This window comes from Spermophilus citellus (assembly GCF_964194105.1).
Source record: "Spermophilus citellus genome assembly, chromosome: 13".
Lineage (NCBI taxonomy): Eukaryota > Metazoa > Chordata > Mammalia > Rodentia > Sciuridae > Spermophilus > Spermophilus citellus.
The window spans coordinates 89,306,556-89,329,780 of NC_138193.1; the positions used below are offsets into that span (position 1 = coordinate 89,306,556).

At 35.4% G+C, this 23,225-nt stretch overlaps 1 protein-coding gene across 1 annotated transcript in view; it reads right to left on the minus strand.

Moving 5' to 3' along the window:
* Nucleotides 1-432: 432 nt before the first annotated feature.
* Nucleotides 433-23,225, minus strand: part of LOC308632566 (uncharacterized protein) — a 540,150-nt gene continuing 517,357 nt past the window's right edge. The window contains exon 6 of the mRNA XM_081264770.1: nt 433-530. The gene's annotated coding sequence lies outside the window, so the exon portion shown is untranslated. The remainder of the gene's footprint in view (nt 531-23,225) is intronic.

Consider the following 23,225-nt stretch of genomic DNA (forward strand, 5'->3'; position numbering starts at 1 on the left):
TGTATGGGATGTTGGTTAGCCCACTATAATAGGAGGTGATTTTCAAGGGCGGATGGAAGTCAGAGGTTGAAGAAAACAATGAAACTTATCACCAAATGATGCTTTAGACAAATACTTAAAAACTCGTAGATGGCTGCAGATTCCAGGTAAAGACTGACTATCCCCAGGAACCTTCCCAAGCATCAGAAGAAAGAAGCTTCAAACTATAGACCGGACACTGAGGTAAGAGTTTCACATGGAGGAGGAAGAGATTGAAATAAGCTGACTTCATCATACTTAGGAGGCAGAGGGATTAAGTCCTAAATACCAAAGTAGGTCCTGGGCCTACAAACTCCTAAAAGTATGTTCTAAAGTTGTGAAATTGGAACAGTTAGACATAAATATCTCAGAAGTTTGAGTACCTGGTGAAATTCAGGAACCTTGCCTGAAGCTCCACTCTCATCTTCATTCCCAGGAAGTTATTCAGAAACTTCTAGAAACAAGTACAGACTTCCAGTTGAAAGTTGAGGCAATGACATAGGTTTTAGCAGCTGAAAATTAAGAGAGTAGCAAGACATGAAATACCAATGGACATTCTGAAGGATCAGATGTGTGGAGAAGATTCCAGAAAGTTGATTCTCAGTTACATTTCTAATTTCTTTTATGACATTATATAAGTTGCTTAATTCTATGAACCTCAAAACCTGTCTTCATCTCAAAATGTTGAGGAGGGGTAGTGATGAAGGGAGACACTGTAAAACCTTCCCAGTTCTTAGGTGAATGTGGGCAGAGGAGGATACAAGAAAAAATCGCAAGAATACTGTTATTCAGTGAATACAAAAAACAACGTTCTTTGAGGAGCAAATTAATAAGTCTATTTTTATTTCCATTGCAACACATAAAACCAAGGATACCTTTGGGGAATAAAGGGAGATAGAGCTTTGAATTCAAATATTCAATCAGTGAGTTCTTTACCTCACTCAGAAGTCAGATGTATAGCAATGGATCAATGGAAGATTGATTCAAACGCTGGAAACCTAGAGAAAACTGTTTCAGGGATCAGGGTCCAGGGTAATATGGATCTATAACTAGCAGTAGAAACCAAAGGCAACTAACAACATGACTGAATCATAAATAGTAACTGCTCCATATAGGATTCCCACCCAGTTTAAAATAAAGTTCAATTCTATGAATTCTTAACACATATTATGCCCTGTGCCAGCTGTGTGGACACTAGAATCAAGAAATATATACAGGTTGTGTGATAGTGACATCTCTATCATCAAAGTGCTTATAGGCTGAGGGGTACCAAGTATGCAGCAACCAACATCTGACCAGAGCTTAGTCTCAGAAACCAGTCTATTTTCAATGAGAAACATTATTTCAGGCTTTCAATTCCCTGTAGATTGGCTCACCATTTGTTATTGAATCCAACAAGATCATTGAGTTTCTATTGGAAACATAAACTACCAAATACAAATCAATCTAACACTATGCCCTGAGAAGCTGCTTAGTCCAAGAAAACTGAACTCTACCAGGTCTGCTGGCTCAGTGAGAAAAAGGCAATAGCATCTTTTTCAGATATAAGTAACTAAATCCATTTAAAATTTATTTTTTCTACTCAGGTGCAGGATATCTTTAAGGATAGCTATAAATACCACTTTGGATGCCAACATTCAATATGGTGACACCAAAAATCACTGAGGAAAAGGAACTCATTATTAGTGCCATCAGTTTTTTTTCATTAAATTCTCATCAATCTAAGTCTTTAAATGAATATCATGTAAAAGATATCTATATGACCTTTCAATATACTTAATTCTGTAGCAACAAACCTGATATTTACTCTAATTTGGAACCATTGTGCATTTATGTTCTTACAAACACTGACAGCTTCCTGAAACTGCCATTGCAGATTAACTGTAGTTTAAGTCTCAGGTATCTTAAAAATATGAAGGTTGCCTGTCACTCTCTCTCACAATTACATCAGGGATGATCTCTTTGCTCCTATTAGCCCTTGGTTAGTGTGAGGTGACCAGAGAAGAGCTCATTTCACCTCACTCCCATGCACTGATCACATGAAATTCCCAAATTCATTCTCAGCAGGTATTAACAGTGACAAAGAAAGCTAGCATATTTAAGAGTATGTAGAACAGGGGCTGGGGATGTGGCTCAAGCGGCAGCGCGCTCGCCTGGCATGCGTGCGGCCCGGGTTCGATCCTCAGCACCACATACCAACAAAGATGTTGTGTCCGCCAAGAACTAAAAAATAAATATTAAAAATTCTCTCTCTCTCCTCTCTCACTCTCTCTTAAAAAAAATTCTCTCTCTCTCTCTCTCTCTCCCCTCTCTCACTCTCTCTCTTAAAAAAAAAAGAGTCTGTAGAACAATAACTTCCATGACAAAGTACTCAGTAAAAGTGGATATGTGACTTAAATTGTGGCATGATGCCTGCAGTTAAAGAATTAGATGTGTGTGTGCAGGATGAAAACAAATGAGAGGTTTTTTTTTTTTTTTAATTCATGTATTTCTAAAAAAATCAGAAGTTTTGCACACGTGATACTAGTAAAGCAAAATCTTTCACATCTGCATTTAGTTGTACAACAAAATCTGACCTGTGAAATTACTCAAAATATATGCTAGTCAGCCAAGTGCTTTAGTTTCCTCACAAAAAATGATTGTGTTTTTGCATTTTAAAAAGGCAAGAAAGCCCTCTCCATTTTCCTCTAAAGCTTACTATACTGTTGATCTAAAAAAATTATGCTGAATTAACACATATTTATCCCTAATCCTCTTCCATTCAGTGGTCAGTCTGAAGCCAGCTGTAAACAGGAACATAGATAAGCAATGGTTCAGCTGGAGTGAACAATGTTCTTTTCATTGTTTATATCTGAGCACACTTAGAAAACATTTCACAAATGATAAGTTACATTACAAAGATAAGCATCCTACTATAATAGAACCTTGGTCCACTCCGCTCAGTGACTTTTTCTCAGACTGAAGCACCAGTGTATGTGTTTTGTGTACAGAAGACAAATATACTCCTTGAATCAGCAGCAAAAATTTAGGGTCATTTTCCATATAGTATATGTCATAACAGATTTCACTATACATTGCATTTTCCAATGAACTGTTAATACCTGTAATGGTTAATTTGAATTGTCAACTTGATTGGAATAAGAGAAGCCCACAATTAAGGATCTTATGGATGTGTCAATGAGGGTGTGTCTAGGAATGATTGACATGTGGGATAGCCAACTGAAATGGAGACCTTCCCTAAGCCTGGGCCGCTGACTTGGATGGAATAAAAATTGAAACATCAAGGAAGCAACAGCAGATGCCAATTTGATTCTTCTTGAAGGGGTTCTTGAATGCTGCTACAATTATCTGAGGATATCAGACTCTTGCTTCTTTAGCTTCCAAAGAGGACTCTGCCAGTGATTCTCCAGAAGCCTTCTGTCTCAGACTAGGGTAGCATCATTGATCCCTCTTGTTCTGGGGCTTCAGCCTCTTGGATTGTGAAGCTACTGGTTTTTCCAGCTCTCCAGCCTGCAGAGGCCATTGTGGACTATCCAGCTTCTGGTTGCATAAGTCAACCTAATAAATTCCTCTTTTTTAATAATTATACTTTCTGTTGATTCTGTTCCTCTAGAGAATCCTCATACAATGCCCATTTAAAACCCTTAAGATTCAATGTGTTTAATCATAAACTTATTAGTATAGGGCATAAGTTAACTTCTTTTGAATTTTAAGAGGGTAATTCTAAATATTAGTTCAAAACAAATGTTTGATTCATATACATGTACGTATAGTGTACATATGTACAATTTTTAGAACATCTTTACACTCACATAATTTTCCATCTTGTGTTTCTAAAATGTGAAGTTCTAACCACTAAGTTTGCCTTTTATAGCAGCTATTTCATATAAATCTTCAATTCCTTTTCTTAATGAATTCATTTCACATTTTCCATATATACCATTTGAGGTATTTTGAGTCTAGGGTGACCTTTAAAAACTCTGCACACTGTCTTAATTTTTTTTAAATAAAAAATGTATCTGTTTTTTTAGATATACATTACAGTAGAGTTTGACATATTATACATATAAGAAGTATAACTTCCCATTCTTATGGTTGTACATGACATGGTGTTACACTAGTCATATATGAACATAAGAAAGTTATGTCCAATTCATTCTACTGTCTTTCCTATTCCTACTCCCTCCCATTCTTTCTTTCCCCATAGTCTAATCCAATGAACATCTAATCTTTCCTCCTGTACCCCTCCTTATTGTGTGTTAGCATCTGCATATCAGAGAGAACATTTGGCCTTTGGTTTTGGGGGGAATGGCTTATTTCACTTAGCATAATATTCTCCACTTTCATCCATTTACCAGCAAATGCCATAATTTCATTCTTATTTACAACTGTGTAATATTCCATTGTGTATATATACCACATTTTCTTCACCCATTCATCTGAAGGGCACCTAGGTTAGTTCCATAGTTTATTTATTGTGAATTAGGTTACTGTAAACATTGAGGTGGCCACATCACTATACTATGCTGATTTTATTGTAAACTGAGGAGTGGGATAACTGGTGGATAAATGGTGGTTCCATTCCAAGTTTTCTGAGGAATCTCCATACTGCTTCCCAGAGTGGTTGTACCAATTTGCAGTCCCGCCAGCAGTGTACAAGTGTACCTTTTACTCCACATCCTCACCAACATTGTTAATTATATTCTTGATAAATGCCATTCTGACTGGGATGACATGAAATCTCAGTGCAATTTTGATTTGCATTTCTCGAATTACTCGAGATGTTGAATATTTTTTCACATATTGTTGGTCAATTGTATTTCTTCTTCTGTGAAGTAGAGGACATCACAACTTTATATAAGGAAAATTTTTTTTTATTTGCTTTCAAAAACTTGATTCCTTAGAATCTCATTTTGTGATTCAAAAGAGTGATGTCTTTGTGTTCAATTAATCCAGCATGCATGTGATCCTGGCCTTTTTCAGGTCTATTGCTTAACTGTAGTGTTAATTTTATCTTGAGGCTGGGTGTGTGTATATGTGTATGTGGGGGGGAGGAGGTGTTCTATTTAAATAAAAACTTTCATGTAAAACAAAATCTATTTACTTCATCAGTCTTTGGTGTGGTGGGTGTTTTACTCAGTTTCTTCACCACTGTAACCAAAAGACCTGACAAGAACAATTAGAAGAGGAAAAGTTTATCTTGGAGGTTCTGGGTTTTAGCAGTCTCAGTCCATAGATAGGGGACCCCATTCCTCAGGGACTGGGATGTGGCAGAACATCATGGCAGAGTGTGGCAGAGGAGAGCAGCTCAGGACATGCTGATGAGAAAGCAGAAAGAGATGAAGATATACCCCAGAGGCATGCCCCTAGAGGAGGGATTCCCCCCCCACCCCGCTCCAGCCACCTACCAGCCTACAGTTACCATTCAGCTAATCCCCTAATAAGTAAAGGGAAATGGCTCTCAGAACCCAGTCATCTCACTTCTAAACCTTCTTGCATTGTCTCATACATGAGCTTTGGGGGAACACCTAACATCTAAACCATAACAGTGGGTATGCCTGCTTTCTACCTATTCAACAGCTATCAGAATTATGCTTTATTCATGAGTACTGCTGAGGAGGGTTGAGTCTGTCACCACATTTCAATCCCTGTCTCCTTGTAAAGGTCTGAGGGATTCCAGGGGCAAGTACAAATATAAACTCGGGGCAGAACCAAGGGGGTCAGTGCAGAGTGAAATCCAGAGTCATTACTTTTAAATATGTCAAGATTTGCAGATCACAAAAATGTCGGTTATTTTTATTCACCCTTGGAATTCTTTTCACATGATGATATTGGTCATTTTCCTTCCTCAGACAAAATGGAGAAATAAGGACAGCTTATTTGTTATGGGAATAGTTCTTCATATTTTCAGAGCTTCTTCCAAGTCCTGTGTATTTCAGAAACCAATGAATCTTCTTGTCTCCTTTCATCTTCTCTGGATAATCAGGTGTGTCTTATACTGCCAAGATTATCCCACTCTTCTGCTCATATACATGGCACACAGAGTTTAAGAAATAACCCTTAAAGAGATGATGCACCCTCCGTGTCATATAGACAGGTAAGGAGAAGTAGGTGGATCCTCCTATTTAATTTCCCCTACTAGTCATGAAGAGTGTGAATTAGCTGAATGGTAACTGTAGGATGGTAGGTGGCTAGAGGAGGGGGATCCCTGGGATCATGCCTTTGGGGTATATAACTTCATCTCTCTCTGCTTTCTGATCAGCATGTCCTGAGCTGCTTTCCTCTGCCACACTGTGCCATGACTAGTAGTTTACTCTGTAAACAGACTTTAACATAGTTTTATTGGGGAAATAATCACATAAAGTCAGATTTTAAATTACTATAACAGTCTGTGGTAGTGCTGGCTGGAAGACTAGGAAGGAAGGATCAAAGGGGGAGAGAAGGCTTCTGAAATGCACTGGGCATTGGAAGACAGGTTTGGAAGACTGAAAAAATTCAGTGGAAGAAGAAAAAACATTGACTTTAGAAAAAAATTTAACTTCACAAGAGGGACTAATTTATCCGAGAGCACTCTATTCCCCCCATGTACACCTATACATCAATAAGCTGGAGTTCACCTATCAGTGGAACTAGTTCAAAATATTTAAATGTTTTCTTGTATCAGGAACTGTCCCAGGTGCTGGATATAAAAGTTAAAAAAAAAAAAAAAACAAATAGCCCTTTATCTTTTTTGGGGTTTCCATATAAGGAAGATGAACTGGTTAGATAGACATACCACCAATCTAAAGACCCACTCAGTTTCATTCCAAAGCAAATGTAGTTATTTAGAGTGTCCCACAAAACAAAGAGAAAGGTATCTAGAAACTTTGCAGCCTTGGAGAATATACCTTTTATGAAGGAGAAAGGAAAAGGAAGCCAATATGATTAGTTACTGTTTAAAGGATGTATTTATCTTGCTTAGTTCTAGTCACAGATAACTTGACATTTGCATTACTGAAGTCCATTTCCAAGTGGCTTTGAAGAGCACTGAAATGTTCTTGGAAGTTGGCCAGAGCCACTTTGGCTTTCCTGTCTGCACTGGCATGAAAAGATTGGTGCATGAACTATAGCACCTATGGCAGCTAAGATGCTAGAATATCTAATTGCATCATTTTTTAAAAGACTGAGTAGAGTACCACGTTCAAGTGGAACTCCTGAGGGACAACTCTAATGTCTGCCTGTGAATATTTTCCCCACAAAGCCAAATGTGTGTGGAAGTTGCAAACACAATTTGGCTTGCATATTTTTATTAATTTTTTTAAAGAATTGACTATTTTCAATATGAATTAGCTTATTCTAGGCAATGAGCACATGAAATAAATTGAAAATAATACAGTGAAATTGAAGCAAAGGTCTTAGGAGAAAGAAAAATACTCGGCATCACAATTTTATCTGTTCCTAATCCAAAAATATTTGCATCCCAAGTTATTACCCTGCTCACATCTGTTCAGAGCTTGTAAGATTTCCTATTGCTCACTATACTCTACTTTTTCCAAAAAGAAACCAAAATCTCACATAGTTCTCAGAGCAGAAGGTAGAAAATACCAACAGGATTATAGCTCCTCATTTACACGGGTATTTATGATAAAAATGAGCCAGAATTAAAAAGATAAGCTGGAGATACACTAAATTGGGAAACATTATTAGGCCAACATTAGCCTGTGTTCCATTAGCCAGGACCTATTTTATCAAGAAGGAAAATCAAAAGTAACACAAAAGCATGTGTTGTGGTATTGTTAATATTAATGAGATGCAATAAAATGTAAGAGCTACCAAAGTTCCTCAAGAGTTGGGAGTACAAAGTGGTTATTGATTAAAACTATCTTCCAACGTTATTTTGAAAAGAATTATTTTTCTCCATTCTCAAAAAAATGTTTTCCCAATATGCATTTAATTACAGCTTCCAATTCATTGGTAAGGATTTCAAATACAATGCATTTTGAAATAAGGCTATAAAGGGACCATATGATTCAGTCAAGTGAAAGAAGAGATGTTTAAATTAGATTTCCTAATGTACTGGTATAGCCAATGTATGTTTTTATTTTTATTTTTTATCTCACAGAGGAAATGATGCTTGAAACAGAATTGAGAGGTAGAAGATTTTCTAGTCCATTGATTCTCAAGCATTTTTTAAATCTGTAAAAGCCTTTATTCAAAAGCAATTTTAAAAAGAATTCCAATAAAATAAAGCTGTTCTAGCTGACATACACTCTCCCATAGATGCCTCTATTCCCACTCCATCTTCCTTCTCTGTCTTCAGAATCCATCTCTAGTTTCACAAGGTCCTATTCCCACTTGCAAAGCATTGACATTTTCCCAAGTCTGGGTCTTAACCCTTTCTGTTCTTTTCCCTTCAAATCAATCTCTCTCTTTCTCTCTCAAAAAAGGATTCACTTCACCTCACCCCACTTTATATCCCTAGTGCATGCTCCAGCTTCAGAACCTCAGAAATATATAGAAACCTCCCACTAATTTATTGTTTGTGTTTGTAATTCTCTGTTCATTGACAACGTGACCAGGGGTTTCTCAGAGTGTTTGATTTATAGGAGAAACAGAAGTAACAGATTATTTGAGAACTTTGTTAAAAAGAAAGACAGAAACAAAGCATTTCCTAGAAGGACAGAATTTAGAAGAGTCAAATTAACAAGGCACCACTTCTGTAAAATAAAATGTTCCTGTCCACAATACTACGCTGGGTGCCCTGGTGTGCTCCCGTGGCCCTGTTTTGACTATTTCTTATTTTTCTTCCTAAATAATAGGAACCAATTCAGATTTTCCCTGTCCACAGCCTTCTGATGTAATCAGATTCTGTTTACACAGCTGAGATAGCAAAACTAAAACACTATTCATTGTGACTCTCATGCAAATTTAACGTTTTTAAAAGTTCAGGCCCAGGCCAAACACACCCCCACATTTCACTATAAAAAGGTGAACTACTTGTGGGAGGTGAACAACTCTTACTACAGTTATGTGGACATAGCTCGTCTTTATTTTTAGTGAAGTAAGTCACTTTCCAAATAACTAATTTTTCTCCTTCCGATGCAGTTTGCCTTGATCAAAAGTAACAGGACTACTTCTTTAATTTATATAGGTGTTTATAACCCAAAGCATAGTTTATTTTGTTACTTCACTTGAACTCTCAAAAAACTTACCAAATACCAGAGCCAATATTATTGTCCCTATTTGTTAGCTGAGGAAACTGAGACCTACTTAATAGGTGGTAAAATTTTAAGTCAAAAAGGTATGTCTATCATTGCCTAACTCCAGTTTTCACAACTACATTTAATTGTGTCACATGGCAGTTACAGGGGACCTTCCATGGAAGGGGCGATACAAGTCTCCTGGAGAAATTCTAAAATGTACAACTAAAATAAAAACGTAAGTTAAATGTAAGTGAAAATATGGTGGATATCGTAAACAGTTTCCATGAGCCTTCAGTTTACAGATCCTGCAGGAAACTCCAAAGAACCTTGACCCTTTGCACCTGGCACACTCTTAAAGCCACTGGAGGTCCATAGGGCTGACAGTTTCTTTCATTGTCTTGTTCCCTGGATTACTGCCATTGATATCAATTTTCAAGAAGAAAATAATACAAGGAATACATTAGCAGAACCCTGACAATCCCTTTGCATCTATAGGATTTTTTCTTTGTGTAGGTGCATGTAGACTTTTTTCAAATCAACTCTCTTGACTACAAAAAAGTGCTAAGAATGAAAATGCAATGTCACTCAATGTGGTTATTCTAACGCTGCACACACAGAAGAAACAAATGGCTTCTGCAGTAGAGCAAAGTTAGCATAATAAATCATGCTTGCAGTTATTTTTGGAAAGATTAGCAATATGTCTGTAATTTGATGGAGTAATGCTGACGTATTCACACAGAGGAGAGGAAACTTCATCCACTGGCAGATAGACAAGATAGTCAAAAAGTGAGAATGTGTTTAAGAAACATTTTCTAGATCACACACTGGTCATTTTGTTTTTTGGAAAAAAGTTCGAGTTATACAAAAGTCCCTAGTAGATACACAGTTAGGCTGGAGCCCAAACATAAATCACATTCCATGAAGTGTAACTATAATTTTCTTGGTAAAATCCTGATAAAATTCATATTAAGAGGAAAATGAGTTATGAAAGGAAGAAATATGCCTATTTTGTGGTGTCATGAATGTAGAATGTTTCTTTTTCTATAAATTCTTTAGTTTAGAACTGTTTTAGATTTTCGGGAAAAAAATTGAAAATATAATACAGTTCCATATACCGCAATCCCAGTTTCCCCTATTATTTAAAATTTTACTTAGATTTTGGTATATTTGTCACAAGTAAGATACCCATATCAGTGCACTATTAACTAAATCCATATATTATGTGTATCTTCTTACTTTTTACCTAATGCCTTTTTCTCCCCCCATGATATATTTTAATAGAGCAATCCTTAACAAGAACTCAACTGAGTTGACTATAGTTGGGGGTTGCGGGGGGTACAGGAGTTGCAGGGAAGGAAAGTGTCACATTATATCAAGGGTACATACTATTGACATAACTTATCATTCTTAGAGCTTATCTTGTTTACTTAAGGGAATATTTATCTAACTTCTCCAGAAAGTTATCCCTTTCCCCCATCCCATAACAATATGTACAGTCCCCCCTTCAGGAGTCCCCCCTTCACCTCTTGAGAAAGAACTCTCTATAATTTATGTAATTCTTCTACAAGGGAAATTTGTCAGTTTTCCCCCCATGTATTCATTTATTCAATAATTTATTTTGTTTAAGTGTGGACTCAGGACATCTGAAGTTATAAACTAATATTAACTTATTTTGTTGCTCGAATTGTTCAAACCTTGGCCTTTGGGAGTTCCGTCGCCGCCTGTGTTTCTTCCATTCTTTTGACATACTTTTATTAATGTAGGTTTCTTTTTAATTTCTTTTTAGAACTTTCCAACTATTTGGCATTATAAGAAACTGCTGGATTATCTGGGATATTTCTTACCTCAGTCTTTGAAGAAAAGATTTTTCAAAGCAGAAGAGAAAGGCCTGGACTCAAAATCTGACTCCACACCTACCTACGACTTTGAGCAAGTTATTAAGCAACTTTGAGATTCAGTTTCTTCACACAATAATTAGAATACTACTAACCTCCAAATATGACTATGTCTAAATAAGAAAGCAATGTCAATACTCAGTTCCTATCACTCATATTTAAAAAATAACAATTCACTTTTCTTTCTCCCTTTTGATTGCCAGTTAGCAGAGTAACCTACTTCTTCCTGTCTGGTGGTCTCCATTAATCACTACCCAGATTATGCCAACTGAGGAGGCTTCCAAAACAACCACTTTGAATAGTTACTCTTGATATTGATAATATATGGATGTCTCTTTCTGTGCATAAACTCACAATTAAACACAATACATACATGGAAAGAGATGCACATACACATCCACGTTGTAACATTTCACATAAGCATAAAGTCCTTCCAAACGAACACATCTGATCTTAGCAAGAAAAAAATTCCTGAAATATATCATGGCAGCAATTTCGTGACCCTAGTATTTCAGCTGGTTATTTTAGAGAAAAGGAAAAAAAACTATTTGTTAAAATGAGTAGTTACCATAACAACTGCATGCAAGTTGATTTTTGGCGATCACTTCATCATTATTTTAACATTTCAGTTTCCATGACAACCAAATGTAGTGAGCATTATCTCTAAATACTCTCCACAGGTATTTTTTTCTTCAATGAATCAAGGTCTTTCATTTTACACTAAAGAGCTATCTATATACAATTAATGTAAAATCTATCAACGATAAAACTTTGTCAAGGAAAAAAATGATCAAACTAATGGAGGAACATTTATCCATTTTCCTCCTGATATTGTATAGAAAGGATTTTTAAGAAAATATACCAGATTTTACCAAAGGAAAGTTATTTATTTTTCTAGCACAGGTCAAATCCAAAAGAAAAAAAGTATTTACCTCAGAGAGTCAGACCTTACCCTAAATTAGTCAATCTAGGATAGTTTGTATTTTTTATAGTACAGTTAAAACACAGTCACTTAGAAACATGGAACATGCAATTCTTATTCATGTTTTATGAATAGCTGAACTTCACTCATTTGTGAAGCACAAGTTCACTTATTGGCAAAGGCTTTAGTTTGTGAACCTATTCCTGTTGACCTAGTTAAGGTTTGGATATGAAGTGTCCCCCTAAAGCTCTTGCGTTAATGCAGGAATATTCAGAGGTAAAATGATTCAATTATGAGATGTGACCTAATCAGTCCATGCTAGTTTGAAAGGACTAATTAGGTAGTAACCAAAGGCAATTGGGGCATGGATGGAGGAAGTAGTGGGTCATTGTTGGAGTACTCTGGAAGGCTTCATTTGATTCCTTAGTCTGTCCCTATCTGTCTGTCTCTCTTTGTTTTCTGCCTTCCATGAGCTGAGCAACTTCCCTTTGCTGTACCCTTCCACCATGATGTTCTACCTCATTTCAGATCCAAAGCAATGGAGCCAGCCAACCGTGGACTGAACCTCTGAAACTGTGAGCCAAATATAAACTTATACTCCACAAAGTTATTCTTGTCAAATACTTTGGCCATAGCAATGAAAAGCTGATGGACATAATACAAGTTTTATATTATTCCTCTAATAGTACCATTCCTATTCTTCTTTATCTTTTAACATATATTTTTCTTCTTTTTTCCTTCCATTCTCCTCTTTTCCTTTCTTTTACTCTGCCTTCTCCTTTTTCTCTCTTGACCTGCCTCCCCCCATGCTCTACAGCAGTAGTAAAAGTCATAGCACTAGAAGCACAGCAGATCAGGATTGAAGGGCTCAATAACACCTTTTTTTGGGATAAAAATAATAACAAGAGATCATTAGCATAAAAAGCAGACTCTATAATGTACTATGGAGAATATAAAAAGCATATGGTTCCAATTCAGTAACTGCAAGTGATAGGAAATTATTGTTTAATATCCATTTTTTTCCAGATATGTTCTCAATACAATATACCAAAAAGGCCAACGTAAGTATGAATCTAAATTAAATCCTTTTGGAGATTCTACAGCTATTAATTTGTCTGGGATCAACTTGAAGCGAATCATCAAAGCAATATCATATGACAATGTCATTTTTTTGAGCACTTTATAACCCAAACTCTGATACCATCAATAAGATTAAGAGCCAAAGCGGTCATGGTCCAATCTCATAGTTCAGTTACTTTTGCTCTTGTCTGCTACACCTTCTCACCAAGGCCCTCAGTAATTTATAACCACATTTCCCTTTTAAGTATTCATCAGAAAAATCTTTTCTCTGTAGCAGGTCTTACTCATTCACATTGCTTTCCCTTTTAATTTAAGAACATAAAGGTAAATATTTAATTATTAGAGAAAATACACAAACTTAGGCAATAACAGGCAATGTATCAAACTTAAATTTTATGTATTGTAGGTAGGCTATTATTTTAGCTACATGGAACACAGACCCCAAACAGCAGTGAATTAAATAAAATGGAGCTCTTATATTGTCACATAATAGTGTACTTTAAAGGCTGTAGTGCATGTGGTTATTTAAGGGCCTTATTGTTTTGCCTTTCTTGGGATGCCATTCTCATCTAATAGTTCAGAATATCTGGCCATTGTGTTTGTATTCCAAATAACATACTGGAGGCAAGGTGTTAGAAATGTATTCACCAACCACCGTTTTGTATAGGAATTAGAAATTCTACACTTTACTTCTACAAAAAATCCTGCTTTCTAGAATTTAGTCTCATAACCATATCTCCTGAGAAGGCAGGAGGGCCAGTACATGTGTCTGGTTATTCACTTGACAACTGAAAACATTTGATTCCATGCCTATGAGGACAAAATGGCAAGTAGATACTGGGAGACGTCTGCCAATATATGTTCATTTCCATTCTCAATAGAAAATTGTTTTTGTGTATTTCTAATCTCCCCAAATTCAAAGGTGATGTACAGGAATCTGAGACAAAGATTTGACTTAAAATTTTCTAATGCTCTGTAAGATGGAGAGTTGATTCATTAAGTGCTGAGACATCCACTCCTAGTTGGTAAAGTTATGAGTAACTGCTCAGGAATCACTGACCAACCAACCAATTATGTGGAGTACTCCAGAAAACTACCATTTTGTTTTGTCCCTCAAATCTGTTGTTTTCTATTTTTCCTACTATTTAAGGGAGAAGTATTTTTTTGTCATTGTTGTTCTTCATGACTTACACAGATGAGAAATAATTGTTTTATCTTCAAGAGGCATTAACTGTGGTTATTGTGGTCTGCTTGTTCCCTTACTGGAATTTTTCCCTTTTCTCTCTCTCTCCCTCCCTGTCTCCCCCCCCACACACACACACCTGTATTTGCTAATGAGGGTAGTTATAATTTTCATTGTTGTATTATCAAATGAATCTGCATGGAAAAAATAATAGAATCATTTGTAAAAATGGGTATGAGTCCCAGAATTGTGCACAAATAAAATGTTAGTCAGTTTTCTCCATTGCCATACTCTTCTATGCATGCTTAGTAGCCCTAAATAATATTTTAGTCTATTTGCTATAGGATAATTAGGTATTAGAGGAATAGCTTAGAATATGTCCATATATATAAATTCCTTAAACTTAAAAAAAACCACAAGTCTATAAATTAGAAAAGTCAGTTAGCAATATATGCCATAGAAAAATATGCAGGCTAAACCACAGCTCTAATTTATGCACTCCCCACAATTAGTACTTGATTTTATACTTGAGATGGTGCTAAAAGTTCCCCTTCTTTGTAATGTCTATTGGGAATGTTGCCATTATGTATTATGCATTTTTCAGAGAAAGTAGGCACAAATCACATATTTACAGATTATTTTAAATATCAAAATCACATTTAGCGTTCTAGACTTAGCTCCCAAACCATAATTTACTCAAACAATATCTATTTGGAATGTTTTTAGCATTTTCAAGAAAAATTGATATCAGCTTTTCATAGTCTAATTTTCCTGCAAAAGTTTGGTTCACAAATGCACAACTTATTCTTCCAACTTACGAAATACGTGATTTACCATATCTACTACCAACAGGCTAAGACATGGGACTTCAAACTTTAAGTTCAAAGATTGGATTTTCTAGAGACAGAATGTGAATCAGGGATTCAAGTGCCTATGAATTAATGTGATGCAGCCTTCAAGGGAGTTAAGCATGTTAGAATAAGCATGTGGTAATGTAAAATATAGCTTTAATTTGAGCCATAGAAGACTCTGGAATCTTATAATTATTATCTATAGATCAAGAAACCAGTTTGAAGTTTCTACCAATGCCAACTATGATTCAGTGGTATGCTGGACATCCAGAGAAATGGTTGGGCCCACATCATTGAATGGGTCCACATATCCAATAGACCTGTAAAGAGCTAGACCTGGATAATATGACTCATCTGTGCCTGCTCCATCAGAGAATCCTTGATATCAAACTTGGGTCCCTGGGTATCAGTGTCAACTTAGACTCTATTCAAAATTCCTTAAGTAGCCCTTTTCTCTGTGCATGGTTTCTAAAGTAAACACTTGTAGTTCCTTTAAGGAAGGGTAGAGTGAATCTTTTCTGTATACACTTGCCTTATTTTTGTATGGTCCTTCTTTAAGAGTCTTGAAATATTCTTCAGTGAATAGTTTCTGGATTTGGAATCATGCCTAGTCAAGGTACAATGACTTTTCATTGTGGAAGCTGACATCAGCATCTTTCTTTGACCTCTACTTAAACTTTTTTCATGACAAACATTAAGCAATATCCTCATTAACTGTCCATCCATCTTTTCCCTATAAATAATTTGCAGATATTATTCCAACCTTTATACTTATAATGATAATTATACTCATCTTGTTTTAGATATTTAAGGGTTACAAAATGTTCTCTGCTGTTACAGGGCCCTAGCATCTACTCCCATGAGCTCTGGTCTATAGAGTAAGCTGATCTTACTAATGTCAGTGCATCTCACTAGAGCAGTATGTATTGCTTTAGTAAATGCAGTGGCACCTGGTGCCATCCTCAGGTTCACAGCGGGGGTCTGGGGTTTCCATTCTGGTGTAGTACACCATCACTTGACACTTGCTGCCTGAGCTTTTTTCTAATTCCATTCACTGCCATCTGCTATAGCATGAGCTTTCATAGCAACATAATAAAACTAGACTCTTGTAGCCTTTTCTGGGTCAGTACTTGGACACAGAAGAGGCTTCCCATATTGACAAACTCTTCTTAGAGCTTTGCATCCTGCCCACCTTGACCTGGAACATTCAAGCATGATACCCTCAAGTGCAGTGTCTGTTGTTTCTAAGTTACTTGGGACTTTTTTACCAAATCAGCATTGAGAAAGCACCTACTTGAGACCATCATGCTAAGTAAAGTTCTTAAATCTCATAAGGTAGCATCAAATGAAAATCTGCTTTGATGTGAGGTCTTTATTGGTATGTCCTAAAAAGACTATTCTGAGACTTATTCCAGATTCAAAATTAATGTTTATTTTTTTTATAGCTACAAATCCAAAGCTCTATATTCAATCTCTAAGTTTAGCACATAGATCTTATGTTTCTATTTATAAACATAGCAAATTTAAATGACTAATTTCAAGGGAATTTTGAATAACAACTGACTCTTTTAGAATTTTATTAGACTTTCAACTATTTCAGTTACATTTGTAAATTTAATTATATGAGTTCCTGTTGCCAATGACTTTCTCTGACTTAGTAAACAAAACCTTCTAGGTTATAGGACAAGTGATTCTTATAAATTAAGCCAATTTTATAAGGATTGTGAATATGAAGCTATCTTAGATATCTTAAAACTATGCACAGACTGTACAAGATTTTAGTGTAAAATATTAAGAGTATATTGATTGTTCATTCATATACTTAAAATTGTATTTATAAGCTTATCACATGAATTTATCAAATTCTGGTAACCATTGTAAGTACATGAAATGACAAATGTTTATTATACATCTTTCTAAAATTAAAATAGTAATACTAATATTTACTTTCTTAATTTCTTTAAACTTTTAAATATATTAGAGCTGAAACACATATACCTAGTAAGGAAAAAAATTATCATCTTGGTTAAAACTAGTATCTTAATTAAGCAATATCTTGAGCTTAAGATAGAACTGTTAACTTCCAGAGACATTTGCCCCCAAGCCTTGACAATCAGGCTGAGTTCTTTTCAATATTCACTATATTGGCTTCAGTCTTCCAAATTATTTAGTTTTAAAGCTCATATACCCCTTTTATTTATTTCAAATATCATCTAAATTTTTTGAGCTTTTCCTTTATTTAAAAAGCTCTCAATATCTTCCTGCCTAACTCTAAACTTCTTTGAAGTTGGTAGAATTCTAAGTTCTATATATGTTTGTTTTCTTTTAACTTAAAGATTTTTGAGTCTTGAAAGCCTACATTCCTCTGTGTTCTTGAACCCACACAATTCTATTATATATTTAAAATAATTTTCAGTTAATTTCAGATATTTTGTTTAGCTTCACTTGACTGTGGACACCATTTACAAAGTCCCTAGGTGGACAAAGATTATAATGGACCATTTCATACACAGAAAGCAGTTATTTTTTGATTCCTGAAAATCCTACTCCTGCAAAATTTTTCAACCATCAATCTATTTGTTTAGCCATTGAACATTTACAAAACCCTTCAGTGCCATGGAATGGCTTTCCTGGGGGAAATCAAGTAGTTGAGAATTTATTGCCTTGTGTTGAAGAGGCACATGTCACAAAAGAAAAAGACCTGTTCTCTCATGAACACAAAGAGAATAACAGCAAATATAAACTCTGCACAAGGCTGGGCACATCGTCAATCTTGAATAAATAGTAGTGCAGGTGCACCAGAGTGCTTCCGACAGCACTGGACACTGTGTAAGAGATTCCTGAGAAATGGGCATGAGGATAACCCCATCTACTAATGAACACTCAGGAACATGTGTTAGGTTATATTTGTTTGGTGATGGAGATGAATGTGAAACATTGTAGATTCAGTCTCAGCATTTTTTAAAAAGGCTATGGAGCTCTGAGCATCATGAAATTCAGCCACAGACTGAAGCCAAAGCAAAGGGTTTATTAACAAATATTCATTGAGCATCTACTACTCATCCATAACTCACCACTATTCTAGATGCTGAGCATGCAGGAGTGAACACAACAGACAAATCCTTGCTTTCATGGAATTTCATTCTGGTAGCTACAGTCTCCAGACAATGAGGGTAGAACAGAGAACAAAAAGAATTTTTAAATTTTTGCAAAATGTGAGAAGGGAGTTTCTTATGCCTGGCATAATCCCCTACATGGGAGGAATCATGGGTGGCCATATGTTCTTACAGTGACTGTGAGCTATCTGAAAGCATTTTGTGTTGTTTTTTTAATTTTCTTTTTATAAAAATCCTACCTAATTTCTACATATTTCCCATTGATGTAAATGTAGAAGAGTTTCTTTAGGTGCCTTTCCATTATTTATCACAGAAAACACAGAGCAGTATCTAATATGAATGAAAAAAAATTAATTAGGCTACATGACACATATTTTTAGTATACTATACCATGAACTCATGTATCCCTACAATAAAGGTCTATTTTAAAACATGCTGTATTTCGAGGCATCTTGAACTGATCTCGTTGATTTTTATACAGTTTAAGACTTCTAGGTGAATGATTGAAGTCATCTGATGAGAGGTGACTTGATTTGAATTAGGATTTATTTAACTATTTAATGCGGGCTGAGATTTATCATAGTGGATTAAACCTGTCATAGTCCGCTTTGGACTCTTCCATATGGTCTTCAGTCAATTTCATTGATAAACAGAATGTTGTGTGGTTCTTATTAGCACAATAAGCCAGTATGTGTAGCTGAGCCCTAGCTATTCCAGAATTTTCATCTCTTTGTTTTCCTAAAGAATTCACACAGTTCATGTATCAGTGCCACTTACATTTAAAAAAAAAATCTGTGACTTATAGAGATTTACTCTCTTTGCCCATTATCTTTTCTTAGATGATTTTAAATTTTAAATTTTATTCAGTGAAGTTTTACTGCAAAGTTCTATCATGAACTCCACATGCAAGGTTTTTCTTGCCACATCAGAGCTGAAAAATTTCTAAACTTACAGTGTTAACAGAAGAATTATACATCTGCCATGGAAATAGGTAGTAAATTTGTGCAGTTTAAATCCCATAAGTGAATCAAATTGATGTGGTCTCGGGAGGAACAGCTCATGAATGTTCATGACAGTATTATTCGGAATCTCCAAAAATTGGGAAAAGCATAAATGCTCATCAGCGGGTGAATAGACAGACAAAATACTATATATGCAGATGGCAAACACTGCTTGGCAATGATGGAAAGAAATGAATCACTGATATGCACAATGGCACAGATGAACTGCAAAACACTAAGAAAAGTAAAAGAAAAGCAGATACATACCCATGCCCCCATCTGTGTACAATGCAAAACTAATGATAATGACACAAAGCCAATTAGAAGTTACCTCCTGGGGCAAGTGGTTACCTGGGAATCAGAAAGAGATCAACTGCAAAGGAGCCTGAGGTATCTGTGGAGGGCATCACTGTACTTTGATTACAATGATGTTTGGGGGATATATGCAATTCACAAAACATGCCAAATTGTACACTCAAAATGAATACATTCATTGCATAAAATTATACCTCAATAAATAAAAAAATAATTTTTTGGTAGAGTGAAAAATATGAAAAATAGTGTATAAAGTAAAAATAATCTAACTTAACATTAGAATTATCTTCAACATTATGTTATCAACTTCATTAGTACTTCTTCAAAACGATAAAGGAATTTTACCATTAATCTAGAGGAAGTCCTATTAAATGCTTCTATCTATTATATATATATCTTAAGATGGACACAAAACCTTTATTTATTTATTTTTATGTGGTGCTGAGGATCAAACCTAGTGCTTCACACATGCTAGGCAAGCACTCTACCACTGAGCCACAGCTACAGCTCCTCCTCTCTCACTTTTAATGTGTGCATGTGCCTACACACACACATTTGGTATTTTCAATTTCAATTGCAAAGAAGGACATTCTGCTATCTACTTTTTAGTCTAAAACCAAGAAAAGGTAAGTTATGAGCTAAATGAAAATATATGAACATGGTATGTTGGTGTTTTTCTTAATTTCTAATTTTTGAGTGACACACTGTTTTGAATACTGGCTTCTGCGGTGCTTAAGGATGTAAAGTATCCTCTCTGGGAAGTGAGAGCAAACAATCCGAGATTTCCCCATAGCCTGGTTTATTGCCAAGTATCAAGGGCAACCCTCTCCCATGTGGGTCACTTCCTCTGCAGAGAGTGAGGAAGATTTGGATTGTCTTCTCGTTACTTCTTCAAGGGTAAATGCTACACATGGAAAAATTGTGCAGCTCTTATAGAGAAGGGAATGTTCTGGAGGACAGAGTCACATTTGTGGAGCAAAAGCCTTCCTACAGCTGACACGTACAAGTTACCAATAACAAACATACTAACTCTCCTCTAGATTAAAAGGATTGAATATCTCCTCATTAAGCAATGTGTTGTTTGAATTGCTGGCCTGTCTTGACTGGCCAGAAGGAGAAAATCTTCTCAGTGTTCTTTCTGCTTGATGGCAGATTCATTTCAGATACTACTGTAACTTGCTCTCTCGTCTCCTTTAGGTCCTTGTTAAAATGTGACCTTGGCAAACATTTATGAACTTTTGTTTAAAACTTCAGCCATACCAGAACCTACCCATCTGCCCCCCAACACATCCTATACTCATTATAGATCTGTGTTTAATGATTTTTGTCCATAATGTAAAAACTTTATATTTTACTAATTTATTCATTTTCTTTCCTTCCCCTTCCATCAACTTTCACAGGATTTTTTTTTTATTTTTTACTTTTTAACTTCTGTGTTCTTGAGATTCATAAGATTTTTTGATACTCAGAGGACACTAATTAAATACTGATGGGCAGATCAATGTATGAATGAATAACTGTGATCTATCCTCAGAGGGGATATAGACTGGAGCCCAATTGACTAAAATATTGTTAAAATAGGCAGAAAGAATTTTTCCCCATTTCTATAGGAAATTTTCCATGAAACTGAGTGAACAGAGCAACTAGATTTCTGTACTCCAGTAGTTAGAAAAATAATTTTCCAAACTATTCCAAGAACTCTTCCATGAGATCTTGATATGTAGTTTGTTATTAAAAAGCATCTACGGATATGTTCCTTAGCTCTCTGTTGGTTTAGTGTGACAAAATATTTACGATAAACATCCTGAAGGAGGAAAGGTTGATTTGGGTTGGAGTTTCAGAAGTTTCAGTTCCTGTTCACTTTGCCACATTGCTTTGGATATGGGCAGCACAATGTATCATGGCAGGAGAACAGGGTGAAGAATGTTCACCTCAGGAACAGCCAGGACTCAAAGGGGTGGGGGAAAAGACCAGTTTCCCAATATTCCCTTGAAAGGCATGCTCAAAGTGACCTAATGTCCTTCTCCAAGGCCCCACCACTGAAAGGCTTCACCTCCCTGTGATGTCACAAGCCTTTAACACATGGACCTTTGGGAGGCACTTACATCCCACACCATAGCAATAGATACATACATCTCAGAGCACATATTATGTTTACTTTCCAGAGAAACATAAATCACAATGTTTATATGAAAAGCTCTGAGAAATCCTGCAATAAAATCAAATTTAAACAAGCACTTCAACAAATTAGTTTTCATCTTATTTAACACACTTTCCCGAATCTATTTGGCCATAGTACTTCCTTGCACTTTGAAACATCTGTTAACATTCCATCAATCAGTAGCATTCAGCTGAGTAAAGCTGAGGAAATTCCCGCATATTCCAGCTATTCTTTATCTATGAAGAAATTGAAAAATGGCAGTCGTCATTAAGAGTTCAGAAGGAACAACACCAACACACCTTTTCAATTTTGAAAAAGGTTGCTAAAGAATTAAATTGGGCCCAACAAGAAGAGAATCATAATAATGAATCAAAGAGGACACATATTTCACAGAAGCACTATGAGCTATGGATCTATACGTAAGATTCAACAATAAAATTATATAGACCTAGGGCCAACTCCTTATAATCAATGACTAATTTTTTCAACTTTAGTGCAGCTTTAAGACAGGATCTTAAAATAAAATATATCTGAACATAAAAATAAACTTGATTATACTTAAGAATTTAGAAAATGATGAAAGTGTACTTATAAATAGTGAATAGATACTTTATTAAATTTTGGGACAACTAACCTTTTATTTGGTGTGGTAGAGGTGCCTCCTAGATACACAGAATTGATTATTGACTAATTATTTTTAAATTAACATAAAAAATAAAATCATGCTAAGGTGAATAAGAAATAAGGGAAAATTTTGACCATTTGGAGTTAAAGTCTTTCTAAATAGAATGCTATTATATATAAAAACTAATATATAAAATATATAATAACAATAGGCTAATATATAAAAACAATAGGCATATTGCTTTTTTACTTAAATATTATACATTTAAAAAATCGCCAGAATATTTTAAATAATATTCTAAAGAGAAATAGTTGCAGCAAATATAGCAAAGGTTTATGTGTTTAACTTAGAAATTTTATAGTTCAATAAGAGTGAAGACAAGAACACTCAATGTCATAATTTTCTTCCCAAAATGGAATCACAAGAAATGAACTTTTGAAAAGAGGCTGGAGTTATTTTAATTAGTGTCTATCCTTTATCAATCAACAAGATCCATAATTCTTATAATGAACAAACATTTGAGGGAAATAGGCACAAAGTGTCTCTTCCCAATGCAGATCAGAGTTGAGACTATTCTTTCACCCCTACAACTCCACTCACAGAAATTGATTTGAAAGTAAGAATTGGATATGCACAAAATAACATGTCTATATTCAATAGAGTACTTTATCTCTTAAGTAAAAATAACTTTGATAATTAAAATATGGAAGAATTTATAGAATAGTAAAAAAAAAATATGGGCTATGGAATTAGGATCCAAAAGTCCTGAATACAGAGATGTTGGGAAGTGTGTTGACCTCCTCAAGCATTGGTATCTCCTGTGATAAAAGAGCTCCTGATAACAGATATCATCTACTCTCGCCCATGTCCTGGGCA